Source organism: Myotis myotis, unplaced genomic scaffold, assembly GCF_014108235.1.
Source record: "Myotis myotis isolate mMyoMyo1 unplaced genomic scaffold, mMyoMyo1.p scaffold_m19_p_4, whole genome shotgun sequence".
Classification (NCBI taxonomy): domain Eukaryota; kingdom Metazoa; phylum Chordata; class Mammalia; order Chiroptera; family Vespertilionidae; genus Myotis; species Myotis myotis.
In genome coordinates, this window is record NW_023416346.1 from 64405081 (window position 1) to 64423531 (window position 18451).

The 18451-nt window shown below is 39.5% G+C and overlaps 1 protein-coding gene and 1 pseudogene across 9 annotated transcripts in view; both read right to left on the bottom strand.

Annotated features, from left to right (window-relative positions):
• The window catches only part of DIAPH2 (diaphanous related formin 2), a 939982-nt gene that overhangs the window by 708431 nt on the left and 213100 nt on the right, over positions 1-18451 (bottom strand). The window lies entirely within an intron of this gene.
• LOC118654243 lies at positions 5283-5865 on the bottom strand (annotated as a pseudogene).

Consider the following 18451-nt stretch of genomic DNA (forward strand, 5'->3'; position numbering starts at 1 on the left):
CATCCCTTTTTTTTACCTTTTTCTCTTGCCAGCATCATTTCCCTGCTTTTAGGCACTGGACACTTTGTGGCCTCTAGCCAAACACTATTTTCTCCCACTCTCTCCCTCTCCCCATGACTCATAAGCAGTTTAAAAACAAAATGCTGTCCTAACTGGTTTGGCTCAGCGGATAGAGCATTGGCCTGTGGTCTCAAGGGTCCCGGGTTCGATTCCGGTCAAGGGCATGTACCTTGGTTGCAGACACATCCTCAGTGGGGAGTGTGCAGGAGGCAGCTGATCCATGTTTCTCTCTCATCGACGTTTCTCTCTATCCCTCTCCCTTCCTCTCTGTAAAAAATCAATATAAAATATATTTTTAAAAAATGCTGGCTATGATATTTAAGCAGGAATTTTGACACTGTAACACAAGAAGTAAGCATAAATCAGTGGTTCTCAAGGTGTGTGTCCCAAACCAGTAGCATCAATATCATCTAGGAACTCATTAGAAATGCAAATTCTTGGACCCCAACCTAGACGTATGGAATGAGTAACTCTGGGGGTGGGGCCAAGCAATGTGGGTTTTAACTGCTCCAGGTGATTCTGATGCTTGCTCAGGTTTGGGAACCAGTGATATAGAAACATGGTTCGCTAACAAGTGGAAGAGCCTTTCTCAGGAAGCACTGAGGCTCAAAACTCAAGATTGCTTTATACACCCTGCCAACCATACTGAACACTCCCACTGCCACAGAACAGAGATACAGAATCCAGTCAAAGCAAGTATATTTGGTATATTTTACAGAGTATGCAAGTTCCAGCTCTGAGTTATTCAGTACTAATTGGAATATCTAAAAATATAAAAATAGGGCTCTAGCTGGTTTGGCTCAGTGGATAGAGCATTGGCCTGCAGACTGAAGGATCCCAGATTTGATTCCAGTCAAGGGCACATGCCTGGGTTGCTCGCTCGATCCCCAATAGGGGGCATGCAGGAGGCAGCCAATCAATGATTTTTCTCTCATCATTGATGTTTCTCTCTCCTTCTCCCTTCCTCTCTGAAATCAATAAAAAAATAAATAAAAATACAGTTGATGACTTGATTTAAAATCTGATTCCAAGACTGCAAATAAGGACAGATAAACACAAATTTTCTATTATATCTCAACTCTGAAACAAGAAATTGCAATTTATCACGGTCCCTAAATTTATAAGAGGCATAGAAGCAGCCAGGGATGATGAACAACCAAACAGGAGAAAAAATGGGGAAGGAGATTGATCTCTCATAATTTTCATAACCACTCTAAAACACAAGTTGTTTTTTTCTAATATATGATTTACATACAGAAAAATTCATCATTTTGACAAAGGTATAGTCATGCAATCTCCAACACAAACAAGATATGCAACATTTCCATCACTTCAAAATATTTTCTCCTTTTTCCTTTGCAGTCAATCCCTTTTCCCTACTCCCAGGTCCCTGGCAACCACCTATCTGATTTGTGTCCCTATAGTTTTGCTGTTTCAAGAATATCTTTAGAAATGGAATCACACAATGTGCAGGATTCTGTGTCTGGCTTCTTTAACTTGGCATAAATGTTATTATATTCAACAATTAGATGCATGAATCAGCAGTCTACTCCTTTTTTGGTTATGCCACAATTTATTTTATACATTCATCAGTTTCCGAGCATCTAAACTGTTTCCAGGTTTTGGTGATGATGAATAAAGCTACTACAAATATTCACATGTAAGTTTTTTGTGTAAGCATATGTTTTCATTTGCTTGGGAAAATAATTAGGAGTTGAATTGCTGGCTCTTATGGTAAATGTATGTTTAACTTTTTTACAAAGCTACTTTCCAAAGTGGAATTCCTTCAGCAAAGTGTAACAGTTCCAATTGCTCCAAATCCTTCCAGGCACTTCATACTGTCAATCTTTTCAACTTCAGCCATTCTGAACACTATTTTCAGACACAGAAACTGAGAAGCAAAGTAGTCAAGTAATTTGCCAAACATCACTCAACAAGTATGATTTCTAGGACTCAAACCCAGATCTGACTCCAAAGCTCATGCGTATTTGAAACATACCATTAAAAATTAATAACAGGACCAGTGTGCAATTTTCTAAAACAATATCTGGCTAATGGCTCCGCCAATAACTCACTGAAGAAGAATCACTGGTTGTTTAGAACTGCATTGAACTTATAACTATGTCTATGTCTAGACACACAAATATATGGTTTGTATTATTGGACAGTTTACTTCGTTCATTTAGGTGTGATAAGTACCTTTCAATCCCTGTTTCTATTATATTTAAAGCCCTAGCTTCATAAGAAATCTACCAAATAATGTTAAGAAAAGATATCTGGAAACTCCAACTAAAATTTCCAATCAAGGTTTAGGTAAGGCAGCTTATTAGAATAGAGCCAGAATAGAGCTTATGCTTTTTTTTTTTTTTTAATAGGCTGTATAATCCACAGTTTCGTTTTTAGGTATTAACATACTGGTGATTTTATGCCATCATGTTACCGAAGTTAAACAGTTGCCTTGCCTGGCCAGTGTGGCTCAGTGGTTGAGCACTGACCCATGAATCAGGAGGTCATGGTTCGATTATCTAGTTTGCCAGGCTCGGTCCCCATTAGGGGACATGTTGGAGGCAGCTGATCTATGATTCTCTCTCATTCATGTCCCTATATCTCTTTCCCTCTCCCTTCTTCTATCTGAAATCAACATATTAAAAAAATTTTAATGAGGTATCTTGACATGATACACATGCATGGTGATATTTGTAGCCATCACTTGTCAGGAGACCAAGTGGAATAAATAAGCCACCGAAACAAAACAAATACGAAGATGAGTCAGGATGATTAATGTATGAGTGAGCAAGAAGCCACGGTTAGAACTGAAGACTGAAAAAGAAGCCAAGAAGATGATCTAGGGAATAAGAGGAACTGACCCACAATGAGATAGTGTTTCTGAACTTAGGTATAAATGGCTTACGTATATCAGGCAGTCCAACATTTGTCACATTGCTAAAGAAGTTAAAAATTAAAGACCTTTCCCAAGTTTACTCAAAGGTCACAAAAATATCACTCCATCTATCAATGAAATATGCTGTGAGGCCACACAGTGGCGTAGTTAAGTGCATGTGCTTTAGAAGAAGACAGATCCAGGTTCCAATCCGATCTCTACCATAGTCAACCTGTGTTATTTTTTATCAGTTACTTAAACTCTCTAAGCTCATTTTCTCATCTTCAAAATAGGGATGAGAATAGTACCTATACCCCATAAGGTCTTTGTGACTACTAAATAAAATAATGCTTGTAAAATAGCACAGTGAAGCTTGCACTAAAATATTTGTGAAAATATTAAAAATAAAAAATGTAAATGTTCTTTTAATCTTCTAGTCCAAAATTCAGTATGAATTTTAGGCATAAAGACTACTTTTTAATAATATTAACATTTTATCATTCATTTATTAAAAAGTATTTTAATTAATATGAAATATGCATTAGAATCTAAATAGATGCTAGATAATTTGTATGTCTGGTACTCATATTACCTTTTGTGTTTTCTTTAACTTTGTATATATTTATTTTCCACTATTTTAGCACTTGCCAATTGACATTGGAACCCTATATTATAAAAGGCCAATATGCAAATTGACCAAATGGTGGAACGACTGGTCGTTATGAAATGCACTGACCACCAGCGGGCAGATACTCAACACAGGAGCTGCCCCCTGGTGGTCAGTGTGCTCCCACAGGGGGAGTGCCACTCGGCCAGTACCCCTGAATAGGGCTCAAGGCTAGTGAGTGCAGCTGCGGTGGCGGGAGTCTCTCCCACCTCGCAGCAGCGCTAAGGATGTCCAACTGACAGCTTACCAGTAAGCCCTCAAGAGCTCCCAGATTGTGAGAGGGCTCAGGCTGGGCTGAGGGACTCCTTCCTCCGAGTGCACAAATTTCGTGCACTGAGTCTCTAGCAGATATAGAAGTTACAATGGGGGAAGGCTGTACAGGGAGAGAGTCTATTGATAGCTCATGACTAATCTTGACAAAAAATATCAAAATTATATAAAACTAGAGGCCCAGTGCATGAAATTCATGCACGGAGGGGGGAGTTCCGTCAGCCCAGCCTGCACCTTCTCTAATTGGGGACCCCTTGGGGATGTCTGACAGTTGGACATCCCTCTCGCAATCTAGGACCACTGGCTCCTAACTGCTTACCTGCCTGCCTGCCTGATCACCACCAACTGCCTTCCCCTGCAGGCCTGATATGCCCCCAATGGCCCTCCCCTGCCAGCCTGATCTTGTCCAAAACTGCCTTCCCCTCCCAGCCTGGTTGCCCCCAACTGCCCTCCTCTGCTGGCCAATTCAGTTCTGATTGGTAGGTTTCTATGCCAGTCAGCGTCAAAAGCCCCACCACCTAGGCAGCCACTGGCTCCCCACAGCACCCACATTTGGTTCTGATTGATTGGTTTTTATGCCAGTCAGAGTCAAATGCTCCACCTCCAAGGCAGCAACTAGATCCCCACAGCACCCAGATTTGTTTCTGACTGGTTGGTTTCTATGCCAGTCAACGCCAGAAGCTCCACCTCCTAGGCAGCCGTTGGTTCTTCACAGCATCCACATTTGGTTCTGTTTGGTCGGTTCCTATGCCAGTCAGTATCTCCGGACCTATCTCCAAGCCCAATCAGAGAGGCAGGGCTGAACAGCAGCCCCTTCAGAGGCCGGGAGAGAAAGAAAGGCTCCACTGCTGGCAAAGCCCTGAAAAAAGAGCGAGAGAAAGAGAGAGGCAAGTACAGATCAACAGCTGCCATTGAGGCAGCGGATCAGATCCTGCCTCTCTCTCTGGGTCTCAGCCCCCTGGGCAATCAGTACTGGGTCGCCATGGCAACCCAGTGCTGCCTGAAGGACTTCCAGGTTGGTCAGCCTTCGGTTGTGATTGGTCGTTACAACCCTGGGCTTTTATATATTAGGATATCCCTGGCAAACAGGCCTCAGTTGGTTGAGCACTGTCCGGTGCACCAAAAGGTCATCAGTTCAATTCCTGGTCACGGCACATGCCCAGGTTGCAGGCTCTATCCCCAGGAATAAGGGTGGGGGATGTGCAGGAGTCAACCAATTAATGTTCTCTCACATTGATGTTTCTCTCTCTCCCTTTCCCATTCCCTCTCTCTAAAACCAATCAAAGCATCTTTTTAAACAATTATCTAAAAATTTAGGTTTTAAAATATAAATCTATCCTGAGCTTTCAGAACCTCCAAGGTGATTTTTTTAACTGATAGTCAATTTATTTAAAAAAGGTTGATTTAAGCATCTGCAATGGTGACTTCAACCTTGATTCCTGGCTCAATACTGATGGGAGTAATTTGCTTAACAATCTTTGGACACTGCAAGTAAATGAGTCACCTGTGGATCCTCATGTGAAACCGATCCCAAGTGTTAGAACCCTCCCCACAGAAAGCTTTCCTTGTAGTGATTTTCAGAGTCTTGGTAGGTATCCAAACTGTTCCTTTCACATTGAGATTCTTTTCCTTTGTACCTCTGTTCTACTCAGCACACACCTTCTCCAAAGTCTTTCCATTGAGACAGGTTAGAGCAGCCGTGGGCAAACTACGGCCTGCGGGCCGGATCCAGCCCGTTTGTAATGAATAAAACTAAAAAAAAAAAAAAAGACCGTACCCTTTTATGTAATGATGTTTACTTTGAATTTATATTAGTTCACACAAACACTCGATCCATGCATTTGTTCTGGCCCTCCGGTCCAGTTTAAGAACCCATTGTGGCCCTCGAGTCAAAAAGTTTGCCCACCCCTGGGTTAGAGCAATCCTAATTTGGTGAGTCACCACCTATGGCTCCACAAAGTGTCTTTCCGGTATTCTTAAAAGCCATGGCTGTGATTTGGCTTCCTGACTTCATTTGTTCCTCTGGGAGAAGGAACAGCTGTGACGCAGGAGCATGAGTGGGTGGGATGGATTACGCTGCAGTTGTGACCTTGACTTTCTCAAAGAGGAGGTCAATATTTTTATAAGGCCCACTTATACTGATAACCATAATCAAAGGAAAGAAAATCGTATGTTTAATTAAAGTACCAGAGGATTCTATGAAAAACAATATTCTCTCCTCTCTAGTTCTCTGGGGAAACAAAGTAAGGGAAACTATAAATGTTCCTATTGAATAAGGGGATGAGATTCCGCTCCCTCACATATACATGTAAAGGAAAACCCTTCACCGTTTCCCACAATGTCAACCTTTCATCCAAAATTGGAGATTTAGACTCTGAATTATTCAGTCACAGTTCATGTAAGTTAAAAACAAAGAAATAGTGGGTGATGAGTTCAGTACACTATACACAATATAAGCATAACAGGAAGTAGTGACTGCACGTACATTTATTATTTGATAGTCTGAATTCACAACTATCTTTCAAAAGGGACAAAGCTAAAATTAGAAAGTTTTATCCTGAGTCCCATAAGCTGTAAAGGCAATTGGTCTCAGGTGCAGGAGACCAATAATTGGTCATGTCATCCCTTTATGAATGTTTGTGCAGCGCTAAAGGCTAGTATAGAGGGTTATGTGTTCTGTACAAAGGATTTTATTTCCCTCTAATGGTGTTCTATTCCCATGTGAAATCTCGTACTGCAACCCAAATCACTGGAACATCAAATAAAATGAATGATAGTTCAGAGTTTCTTGGGGGAATCAGAAACTTGGTAAAATTGTAAGACATGAAACAACTAATTCAAAGGGTTCAGAAGACCTTAAAGATGACTTTAAATGGTGTTTACATGTTTTATTTAATAGCAGGAAAACATCTAATTTTAATACTAATGTTGCCAATGTCATGTTTTTTAACGCAGTTAGGCCAAACCTTAGTTATATGCACTGGGGAAAGAAGTGGTCCTAAGTGATTAAAACCCATGTACAACCCAACACCAATATTATCATATATACAGATCATGGATCAGTATCTCTAAGTAGTAGCCAAGAAAAACTTAGTATTTCAGCCTTTGAAAAGATAATTTGCTCAGCTAAATCAACTTCATAGATAATTCCACTATCAATATATACATCCATTAAAATACAATGTTAAAAACAAAGCAACGTGGATTTGTACATGCTGTGACTGCTCTGGTATTAGTCCAAGAAAAACATATATATCTGGAAGGGTTAAAGAGAATAAAACGGGGCAGAGGAAACTTATCGTGCTTAGCAGGTATCTTGCAGAAAGCTTGCAGCCTTGAGCTCCGCATAGCCTAGATCCGTGGTCGGCAAACTGCAGCTCGCGAACTACATGCGGGTCTTTGGCCCCTTGAGTGTGGCTCTTCCTAAGATTTAGGAGTACCCTAATTAAGTTAATAACAATGTACCTACCTATATAGTTTAAGTTTAAAAAATTTGGCCCTCAAAAGAAATTTCAATCGTTGTACTGTTGATATTTGGCTCTGTTGACTAATGAGTTTGCCGACCACTGGCCTAGATAACCACTAGACACCTGGCACCGGGAGGAGCCAAGGACAGACAGGACCCTTACTTCAGCAGAACTGTTTGCAGCCAGCAGAGGTTAATAAAAGTCTGCCTCCCTCTTCAGTCTCTGCTGATTCCTTTGTCAGACTCAGCCCACCTGCACCCAGGTGCCTGAAATAAAAGCTTTTTTTTGATACATTATGGCCTCATGTCATAGGTGCGCAACCCCAACCTACTCTGAACCTTTCAATATCTATTCAGGTTTGTCTACATGAAGGTAAACACAATAGCATTTGAGTGTCCCTAGAAACTATGGATCATAGTAGATTGATGCATGAACTAATTCTGACCAATTAAAGGTACCCATTAGATGTAATAATACCATTTCCAAACATTTGCATATATTTCATTGAAGCATAACATTCACTATCCATTTATTTCACCCAATTTATAAAAGGTTGAATATGCTAATTTTCCATCTCTGTCTTCTTAGTGGTTTTGACTTCAATGTTGAGATAGATAGATTATAGTGTCCTTAGAAAACACCAAAGAAGAAATTTCATCTTTCTCTCTATACTCCGTTGTTTCCTTAAGAGGGTTTTATCTGGCTAGATTTATTCTCCCTATCATGTCTTGCTGGAAATATCTGCTCTGTTTTATAGTATTCACACAGTTTTTAAGATTTTCTCACAAAAGAGGAAATGTGTGTTTTTTCTAGTTGCTCATATAATATGAAAATAAATTCCTCTTATATATTCACAACAAACTGTAAATGCCTGAGTTACATATAAAAATATCCTGAGGGAAGTAGTTTAAGTAAAAATGCTCTCTCAAAGGATACAGTTCTTTATTTATTAAAATCAATTTCTTAAACTCTCAAAACTACTTAGGAGACAGTCGAAATGGCTCAAGTCCAAATCTTTTAAAATACCCACTAGGCTACAGAAAAAATATTTTCCTCTCTTGTGCTCCTTTAAAAATTGTTAGGAAAGTTTCAAGAGACAGTCCTAATCTTATTTAAAATTTTCTCCATAGGTTTGAAATTATGAATATAATTACGTAGGACACTAACTAAAATCGACTTCTTAGTAATATAACTAGTCGAACTTATAATAAAATATTAACTTCCACAAGAAAAATGTATTGGCTCATTTTCCTGAGCTACCACACACTCCGCAGGACATTCAATTTCTTTTAGTTTAGTGGAATTTTGTTAAAATGAACTTAACTCCAAGAAATCAAATTCCTAATCTGTAAACCCTAAATATGAAAAGGAGCTGACATCAAGTTTATCTGTTGTGAAGAAGGTAACAAGTTCTTTAGATGCAAAGAGGAAAACAGAGAGGCATTAGAGAATACCACCCATGCCATGTCCCTTTTTCCTACACCACTTTGTATGTTATACTGTCTGATTCTGGTGGACATCAGAGAAGCTAAATGAATTTTCTTTCACGGTAACAGGGGTAAGGAGAGTTGAAGGGTAATTACAATTTGATGACTAAACAACACAAATGTAAGAGTTATTCTCACCTACCAGGTGCAATTCCAAAAACATATCATTAAAGACTCATTATAGAATATGAAAGATACATACAAGGAAATGTATTGTTCACAAATATTTTTAGCATGATCCCTGCAACCAAAACAAAAAGCCCATTTGGGTCCTCATGGTGGATGTCAAAAAAATCTCAGCAAGTCCAAATGTTTTACTGTCTCAGAATGGGATCTGTAATGGTAATTGTTCTGTGTTGTTGTTGTTGTTTTCTGGTTTATTTTCATATAAAATTTTAAAGCCTCTTTCCCCTAAAACTGAGAAAGATACTATGGAAATTATGTATGTGTTTGTGTGCACATATATGCACTCTTAATCATAGTTAAATATCTTAATAAATTCACCTTTAATAATTTTTTTCAAAACATAATCATTGAACTATTGCTTTGAAAAACACACAAAATCTTTAAACAACTTGGGAAATGTTAAGGCTTACCTAAGAAAAATTAAGCCAAACATTCATTATTTTTCTCTTGTACAGTGATATAAAACCATCTAAAGCAAAATAACAACAAAACAATAATAAACATGTCCAGGACTTATAGAAAAAAACCTTTATAGGACAACAATGCAGTAAAAAGTTCCTAAGAAAGGGATATTAGCACTCAACTATATTCAACTGGCTTGTACTCAGGTCCTGAAAAATCTAGAAACATAGCTCCAAAAAGGATGCATATTTATACATGGTAAGTCTTCCAAAACATATAAATGCTTTTTAAAGAAAGCATAATGTTTTAATTGCTGAAGGATCTTTGGCCTTCTTCAAAATGACAAGACCTTTTCAATTAGAATAGTTAAAACCCAAAACAAACACTAACATTGAAATTGAAGACATGGTTTTGTCTTCATTTACAAACAAACTGCATTGAAAGAACATGCATTGAACAATGTAGCTTTACTGGTTGTGAAATCAAAGTAAGTGAACCCATATTGACTCTTTCATCTTACAAATAAACTAAAAAATTTTAGTGACTTGTCTTAGATAATACAGTTTGTTAATGACAAAACTATGATTGAAATAAACCACTCCTCAATCCTTACACATCTCCATTTCAACTATATTATCAACAACTAACAAAGAAATCATCAATTAGTGGTTACAAGTGTTTTGGTTATTTTTTTGTTCATAAAGAAATATTGGATGAAGCATACAATTTATAAAAATATCACCAATTTGTATAATTCAGAAGTGAAAGAAATGCCAAGGAGATATTTTTTTAATTATTTATTATGGATTCCATCATCAAGGCAAGGGAAACTGTAGATAATAAAAACTCTGCAGATGTCTAAAAATATACTTTCCTTCTGCTTCCCATATACTAATAAATAGAATAGGTAGTTGTTCAGCATAGATACAGAGTCCTATCATACTGTAATCCATTACTATGGATTGAAGACATACCAATGAAGTATCTATAAAAAGCCAGCGACTGGAATGCTGTAATGACCAGTCACTATGACGCCCATTGTGGCCAGCGAACCAGCCCAATCGAGGGTGGGGTGGCCAACCAACCCCCCCACCCGTGGCCCTTCCCCGGGCCGGCCCCACCCCCAATGGGCCCCAACCACCCCATCAGCCCGAAGCCCCTCCCTCCACCCGGTCCCGCCCAATTGCTCCTAACCTGAATAGCTGGTGGGGCCAGCAGGCCAACCTCCTGCAGCCGTCCCCCTGCCCGACCCCACCCCAGATCACCCCCCCACCCCAATCAGGGGCAGGGCTGATGGCCAACCGCCTGGACCCTTTCCCCAGCTGGCCCAACCCCCAAAGGGCCCCCACCACCCTGATCTGCCTGTGGCCCCTCCCCCAGCCAGCTCCGCCCCCAAGTGCCCCCCACTCCCATCTGGGGCAGGGCCCGTCTGGTCAACCAGCCATGGCCCCTCCCCCAGGCTGCTTGCCCCTGACCGGTCCCCTGTACACACATAGATCTTAACAATGATTTGTTTTAAACAGACATATCAAAGGTAAAAGTAATAAAGGTAAAAATAAACAGTGGGACTACATCAAACTAAAAAGTTTCTGCACAGCCAAGGAAACCATCAACAAAATGAAAAAGCAACTTGAATGGAAGAAGGTATTTACAAAGCATCTATACCAGTGGTCGGCAAACTCATTAGTCAACAGAGCCAAACATCAACAGTACAATGATTGTAATTTCTTTTGAGAGCCAAATTTTTTAAACTTAAACTATATAGGTAGGTACATTGTTATTAACTTAATTAGGGTACTCCTAAGGCTTAGGAAGAGCCACACTCAAGGGGCCAAAGAGCCGCATGTGGCTCGCGAGCCGCAGTTTGCCGACCACGGATCTATACTAATAATAGCCTAGGTCAATGGTCGGCAAACCGGGGTTTACAAGCCACATGTGGCTCTTTGGCCCCTTGAGTGTGGCTCTTCCATAAAATACCACGTGCGGGCGCGCATGTACAGTGCGATTGAAACTTCGTGGCCCATGCGCAGAAGTCAGTTTTCGGCCTGGACGAGTCTGTTTTGAAGAAGTGGCATTAGAAGAAGTGGGGGGTTGTCGGTCGGTCAGGCGACGGTAGACAGGGCGCAGGTGGGCCACGGAATGCGCAGCACGGGGGAGGTACATTATTTTGAGGTACGTTTGCTAAGGTCGACCTCTTCAAATTCTCCCATCCACACTCATCTATCTGAAACAAGTATATAAGGCGAGTGTGGATGGGAGAGTTGGAAGGGGTCGACCTCAGGAAATGTACCTCAATCAGATTAAGGACGTTTTTAGCAAAGGCCAGCTTAGGAGTACCCTAATTAAGTTAATAACAATGTACCTACCTATATAGTTTAAGTTTAAAAAATTTGGCTCTCAAAAGAAATTTCAATCGTTGTACTGCTGATATTTGGCTCTGTTGACTAATGAGTTTGCTGACCACTGACCTACGTGGTTGTCACACACTCACACAGTGATGCCCTCACACCATCACAAGGAGGTTGCATGCACCGCGGGCACGCGCAGGTGGGTGGGGACTAGGGGTCCAGGGGCTGCGCCGTGGAGTCAGGACCCCCAGCTCTGGTCTACCTCTTTGGGGTAATCCATCGAGGAGCCCCAAGGTCCTGGATCTTGCACGATTTCACATACCGGGTCACTAGTATATTAATAATAGGCTAATATCCAAAATATATAAAGAACTCATTCAACTGAATACACATACACACACACACATACACACACACACACAACCAATACAATTTAAAAATTGGAGATCTAAATAGACATTTTTCCAAAGAAGACATACAGAGGACCAACAGGTACATGAAAAGATGCTCAACATCATTGATCATGAGGGAAATGCAAATCAAAATCACAATGAGGTATCAACTCACAGGTGCTTGGATATGACTTTACATACTGTTAGGTTGGATATTAAGAAAAAGACTGGAACTAACAAGTGGTGTCAAGGACATGGAGAAAAGAGAACCCTTGTGCACTATTAGTGGAAATATAAATTGGTGCAGCCACTTTGAAAAACAGTATGGCAGTTCCTCAAAAATAAAAAAAATAGAATTACCATTCTATCCAGCAATTCTACTTCTGGGTATTCATCTGAAGAAAATCACACTAATTCAGAAAGATATATGCACCCCATATTAACTGCAGCTTTATTTGCAATATCTAAGACATGGAAAAACCTAAGTATCCATTGATAGATAAATGGATGAAGAAATTGTGATACACACACACACACACACACACTAAAACAAGCATGTCAAACTCATGGGCCACATGCGGAACACAATGAATATTTTTGCAGCCCAGCCAATATAAAGGTATGTAAGAAACGTTTTAATAAAAATTTCCTTACTTAATTTTTATAATATCCTGTAATACATAACTTGAGGCCCACTGCATGAAATTCATGCCCCGGGGAAAGGGGGTCCCTCAGCCTGGCCTGCACCCTCTTGCAGTCTGGGACTCCTTGGGGGATATCTGCCTGTCAGCTTAGGCCTACTCTCGCAGTCCTTAACCCCTCGCTCCTTACCAACCGCCTGCTCGCTGCTCACCACTCAGCTTGCTGCTCCTTAGCGCTGCTGTGACGGGAGAGGTTTCCACCACTGACACTGTGCTCACCAGCCATGAGCCCGGCTTCTGGCTGAACGGCGCTCCCCCTGCATTGAGCATCTGCCCCCTGGTGGTCAGTGTGCATTTAGCAACCAGTCATTCCGCCGTTCGGTCAATTTGCATATTAGGGTATTATATAGGATTATTATAATGAACTACAATGTTCACTAATGACTGATTACTATAATCGTGTTGCATTCATTTCCCTTATGTGCCTTACGCACAGGCACACCATTTCTCTCCACTAATACTAGCAGCAAATATTTTAGCAGCTGACTGCCAAGTCATTAGTCTTGGACTGACTTGTTTGGTGTGCGCAACAGGAAATATTTTGCTTTCAGAGAACAGTAAAAAATAGGTTTATTTGTGTTATGCTTATTAATTTATGTAGTTATTCAGTGTCTGGTAAGTTAATGTTTAAGAAAAAATATTAATTTTTATTAAAATGTTCTACTATTTTATGTTAATGATTACTAATTTATTTCAGCCCTTTGTATTCAGCATGTCTCTATTGAAATAAACCTATGTTTCTATGAAAATGGAAGCTTTTGTTTTTTTGCAGCCACATAAACTTAAACCTTGTTTATTTGGCCCATGTTAGCCTTTGAGTTTGACATGCTTGCACTAAAATATTATTCAGGCATAAAAAAAAATCTTGCCATTAGAAATGGATGGACATCGAGGGTATTATGCTGAGTGAACTGTGAGACAGAGGACAAATATCATATGCTTGCTCTTATTATGTGGAATCTAAAATATATATCTACTAGAGGCCCAAAGCATGAAATTTGTGCAAGGGACTCGGCCCCTGCAGCCCTCACCAGCCCTTACAGCCCCTTGCAGTCCCGGCTTCGTCTGGAAGGTTGTTCGGCTATTCGATCTAATTAGCACATTAGCTCTTTATTATGTAGGATATGTATATCTATAAGTAGATAGGCATGTAAATCTATAGAAAGATATAGATATAGATGATATAGAAATATATAGATATAGAGATATAGAGATATAGAGATAGATAGATAGGTAACCTATGCTATTGGATACAGAGAACAAATTAGTGGTTACCAGAGGTGGGGGTGGAGGGTGGGAAAAATGAGTGAACTGTTCTTTTGTTTGAAAAAAATTCAATTACAAAATCAATATATAACTCTAACCACAATGTAAAGGAGAAATAAGATAAAACTAAGTTAAAATTAAATACAGGCACACCTCATTTTATTGTGCTTCACTTTATTGGACCTCAAAGATATTCCTTTTTCATCAACATGGACACAAGACACCACCAGCGAAAAGATTACCACTCGCTGAAGGCTCATATGATGGTTAGTCTTTTATAGCAATGAAGTATTTTTAAATTCAGGTATCCAGATTATTTTTAGACATGACGTTATTGTACACTTTAATAGACATTTATAGCATAACGTTCATATGCACTGGGAAACCAAAAAATTCGTATGACTTGCTTTATCGCAATATTCACTTTATTGCACTGGTCTGGAATCAGACTTGCAATATTTCTGACATATGACTATAATAACTAGTTTATGTCTAAATGCTTGGACATGACTATCCATACAAGAGTATTTAAGTAGTCGATGCTTGCACCAGTATATTATATATATGTAACATGGCCATTCATATGTCAGCAACAAGAGACATATTGGTGACCTGAATTTCAAAAATGCATTGTTCTCAGTAAAATATTTTTAAAACAGCAAATAATTATTGTTACAAATTTCTAAAAATATAAATAAAACATTTTCTCCCCCTGGAAAAAAAAGAAAATGGCCAAATGTGATGAACAAGGTATGTCAAAGATGACTCTAAATCTCTGAATCATACACACAGGGATCTGAACCAAAACCATGAATGGATGGGTAAGTTCTCTAAGATGAAGACTAATATATACCATCAAAAATAGTTGACTACTATTATGTAATCTCAAATCTGTTGAGAGCTCACAAACTAAAAAGTCTAGTATCATGTTACATATAGCTCCAGAGTATGTATCCGGCATGTTGCTTACATCTCCCCAGGACTATTTGATAATTCATATTTATCTAGAATTCCTCATATTAATAGTTTCAGAAATCTCCAGACACATATTTGAAAAATAAATATACGTATATAATTTGTTCTTAGTCCTCAAAATTAATTGCTCTATACCTGTCTGTTATGAGCTTTTATTACTCCAATTTTCCAAAATTATTTGAAAGAGTTGAAAAATGGATTAAGGTGAATGCTTGCATAAGACTAGTGTCATCAGCAAGTTAAGACACATGATTTCAACATGTAAATACATCATTGTAATTTATATCAACAACAAAAAAAAACAATAACCAGAATTGACAAAAATCTTATGTAATAACAACTTGGCACAGCACACACTGCATTCTATTCCTGGGAGAAAATGATGAGTAAATAAACTGACAGGAATGTTTTTCTTTGCGGTACAAAATATGTCATGAGGCCAGAGAAAACCTGCAAGTAGATGTCCCATACCACTTACATTATAAAGTTATTTTCCCATTTTAATTGATTCTTATAGTGCTGACCTCAATGACACTACAAAATTCTTAAGCATTTTCTATATTAAAAAAATTCATTAATGCTTCATATAGTTTTAGTGCTGGGTCCATTTCAGGGTATTCTTATTCTTTGACAAATACTAATTCACATGAAAATTTAGGATACCCAAATGTTTAAAAAATCTGCTTAAAAATCCATTTTAGCACTTGGTCTTCAATATTTTTTGATGAATGCTGAATGCACCAATTTAAGAAATTATTTCCAGAAAACTCTTTTAAAAGCTGTTATCAAGGGTGGTATTGGTACCATAGCCTTGCCCCATAAAACATCCAGAACATAACTCTACTCAGGCAGTATCCTCCGAAATACACAGAATTGGTTTCAATCTGCATATTTTCAGTAACACTGTATGCTGCAGAGCAGACCTTACAAAAAGGAGTGGGTTGATTCTGGGTATATGAAGGCTTAAGATTCATGTTCATATGGCAGACCACTAAGCATCTCACTTGAAGCTGATTTTGTTTTTCAAGTTACACTATAAGGTTATAATGCCTTCTATATTCTGCCTTCATGGATTCCATCTCAACAGAAGACTTTCAGGTTTAAACTGCCTGATGTGAGAGGCTGTACACCTATAGCTTTGCTGCCCAGGTGGGAAATCTCCCCAAATTAGCTGCCCATTATCTAACACCAGTTGAACAGCTGGGGTCATAGAGCAAACACTGTTATCTTAGTGCACATGGATCTTTCAATTGACCACACAGTCACCCCATGTACCTACACTCCAGGTGCTAGCTGGCATCTTAATTGTGAATTGTCAGCTATCCAGCTCCTATCAAAAGTCCACCTGAGGATTATAGATATTCCAGGGGGAGAGCTTCAGGGACATTTCTCAAGCACCTCCTGGTAGCGGATTGGAATACTGGAAGCTGCATACCAGCACTATTACTCAGGGTCTTTACAGAAACATCACGACCTTGGTTGTTGTTGTTTTTTAACTCAAGGCCCTATGTATGAAATTATCATGCATAGAAATCTTCTGTACTGTATGGAAAACTATCAAAAACCCATTGTACTGTTTTCTGCAATATGCCTCATTTATAGACCACAAAATAACCTGAGCTCAGAATTAGAAAGAATGTTCTTCCTGAAAAACAGAGGCACTGCCATTCATCAGATGACAGCTGTGTTTCCCAATACTCTGCATTTTTCTCCCCTTGGCTACCTGGAAAATTGTAACTATTTTATACTCAAATCATTACCTAGCATTGTCCTAGGCTTTTTGAAAAGTACCACCTTCCCTCCTTGTTGACTTGGAGTTGTATTTTGACCCTCATCTTCATGGTAATGGGATGCCTGCATCTCTTATTGCAAGCTCCAAGTGCTTTTAGTAACTGCCCCATAATAATAAGAGAAGTATGTAAAACTCTAGTATGTGTCCAAGACTTTTAGTTAAATTAATAAATAAAAAATAATATTTCAGCCCGGCCAGTGTCGCACAGTGGTTGAGCATTGACCCTTGAACCAGGAGGTTACAGTTTGATTTCCAGTCAGGGCATATGCCCAGATTGTGGACTTGATCCCTGGTGGGGGGATTGCAGGAGGCAGCCAATCAATGACTCTCTCTCTCATCATTGATGTTTCTATTTCTCCCTATCCCTTCCTCTCTGAAATCAAATAAAATCCTATATAATAAAAGCCTAATATGCAAATTGTCCCCTAGGGCAGTCATTCGAATGTGAGACCTGGAGTTCGACCGCTCGCTATGACATGCGCTGACCACCAGGGGGCGGCGCGAAACATGGCAGACATTGGCAATGTGGCGCTGGCAACCAGCGGCAGTGGAGGTGCTGCTGGCCCCAATGGGCCCCGACAAGAGGGGGACCGCAGGCACAATGGTGGAGCAGGTGAGCAGGTGGTGTCAGACCAAGGCGGGTGCAAACAGGGGCCTGATCACCCCGCAGACAGAAACCAGCAGTGGAGGGGTTGGGGGGAGAGGGTGGAGCCACCACCCAGCTCTCAGGCACTGAGGGAGCCGGGCAGGAGTCCCGGCCCCAACCGATCATCCCACAGGCAGGATGGTGGAGCAGGTGAGGGGGCAGCACCAGGCCAAGGCAGGGTGCTAGGCGGGGCTACAGGGCTGCGGGGCTACAGGGCTGCGGGGCTGCGAGGCTGGGGGCACAAGCTGGGGCACAATCTCCGCAGGCCACCCTGAGGGATCCCACAAATTCATGCACTGGGCCTCTAGTATATTATAAAAATAATATTTCAAATGCCACATACTGATAAACATTTTCTTCCCAAGACAAATTAGGACTATAAGGAAAATGTAATAAAATGTATATTAAATGTTTTCAAATGCAAGAAATTAGCATTCTATTAAGGAATCCATTTAATTAGTAGTTTGCTTCTACTATGAGAATATTGGATGTGCCTTAAAGTTGTGTTCTGAAGCTAAAATTATATAATTAAAAATTCAATGTCAATATATATGGTACCTTAGCTAAATGAACATGGATATGATTGCTGTTAATTCAAATTATTGACCAAGATTTTAAAAGAAAGCATAAAATTTAATATAACTGCACTAAATTTATTGTTTTTTATTCTATGTAAAAATGTACCAGGATCTTGTATAATGATTTATGCATTTAAAAGTTAAAGCAAACAAATTTAAAAACCAATATTAAACATTCCTGCTTTAGTAATACTATTTTATGAGATGTGCTCACAATTTTCAGTCTTTCTCACATTTCTGCATCATAAAAAAATTGTCCTCATTTTTCCGTTTTCCATAGGTAGACCAATGAAAAATGTTCTAAGAGTATCGATCTGCAACTACCTTGATATT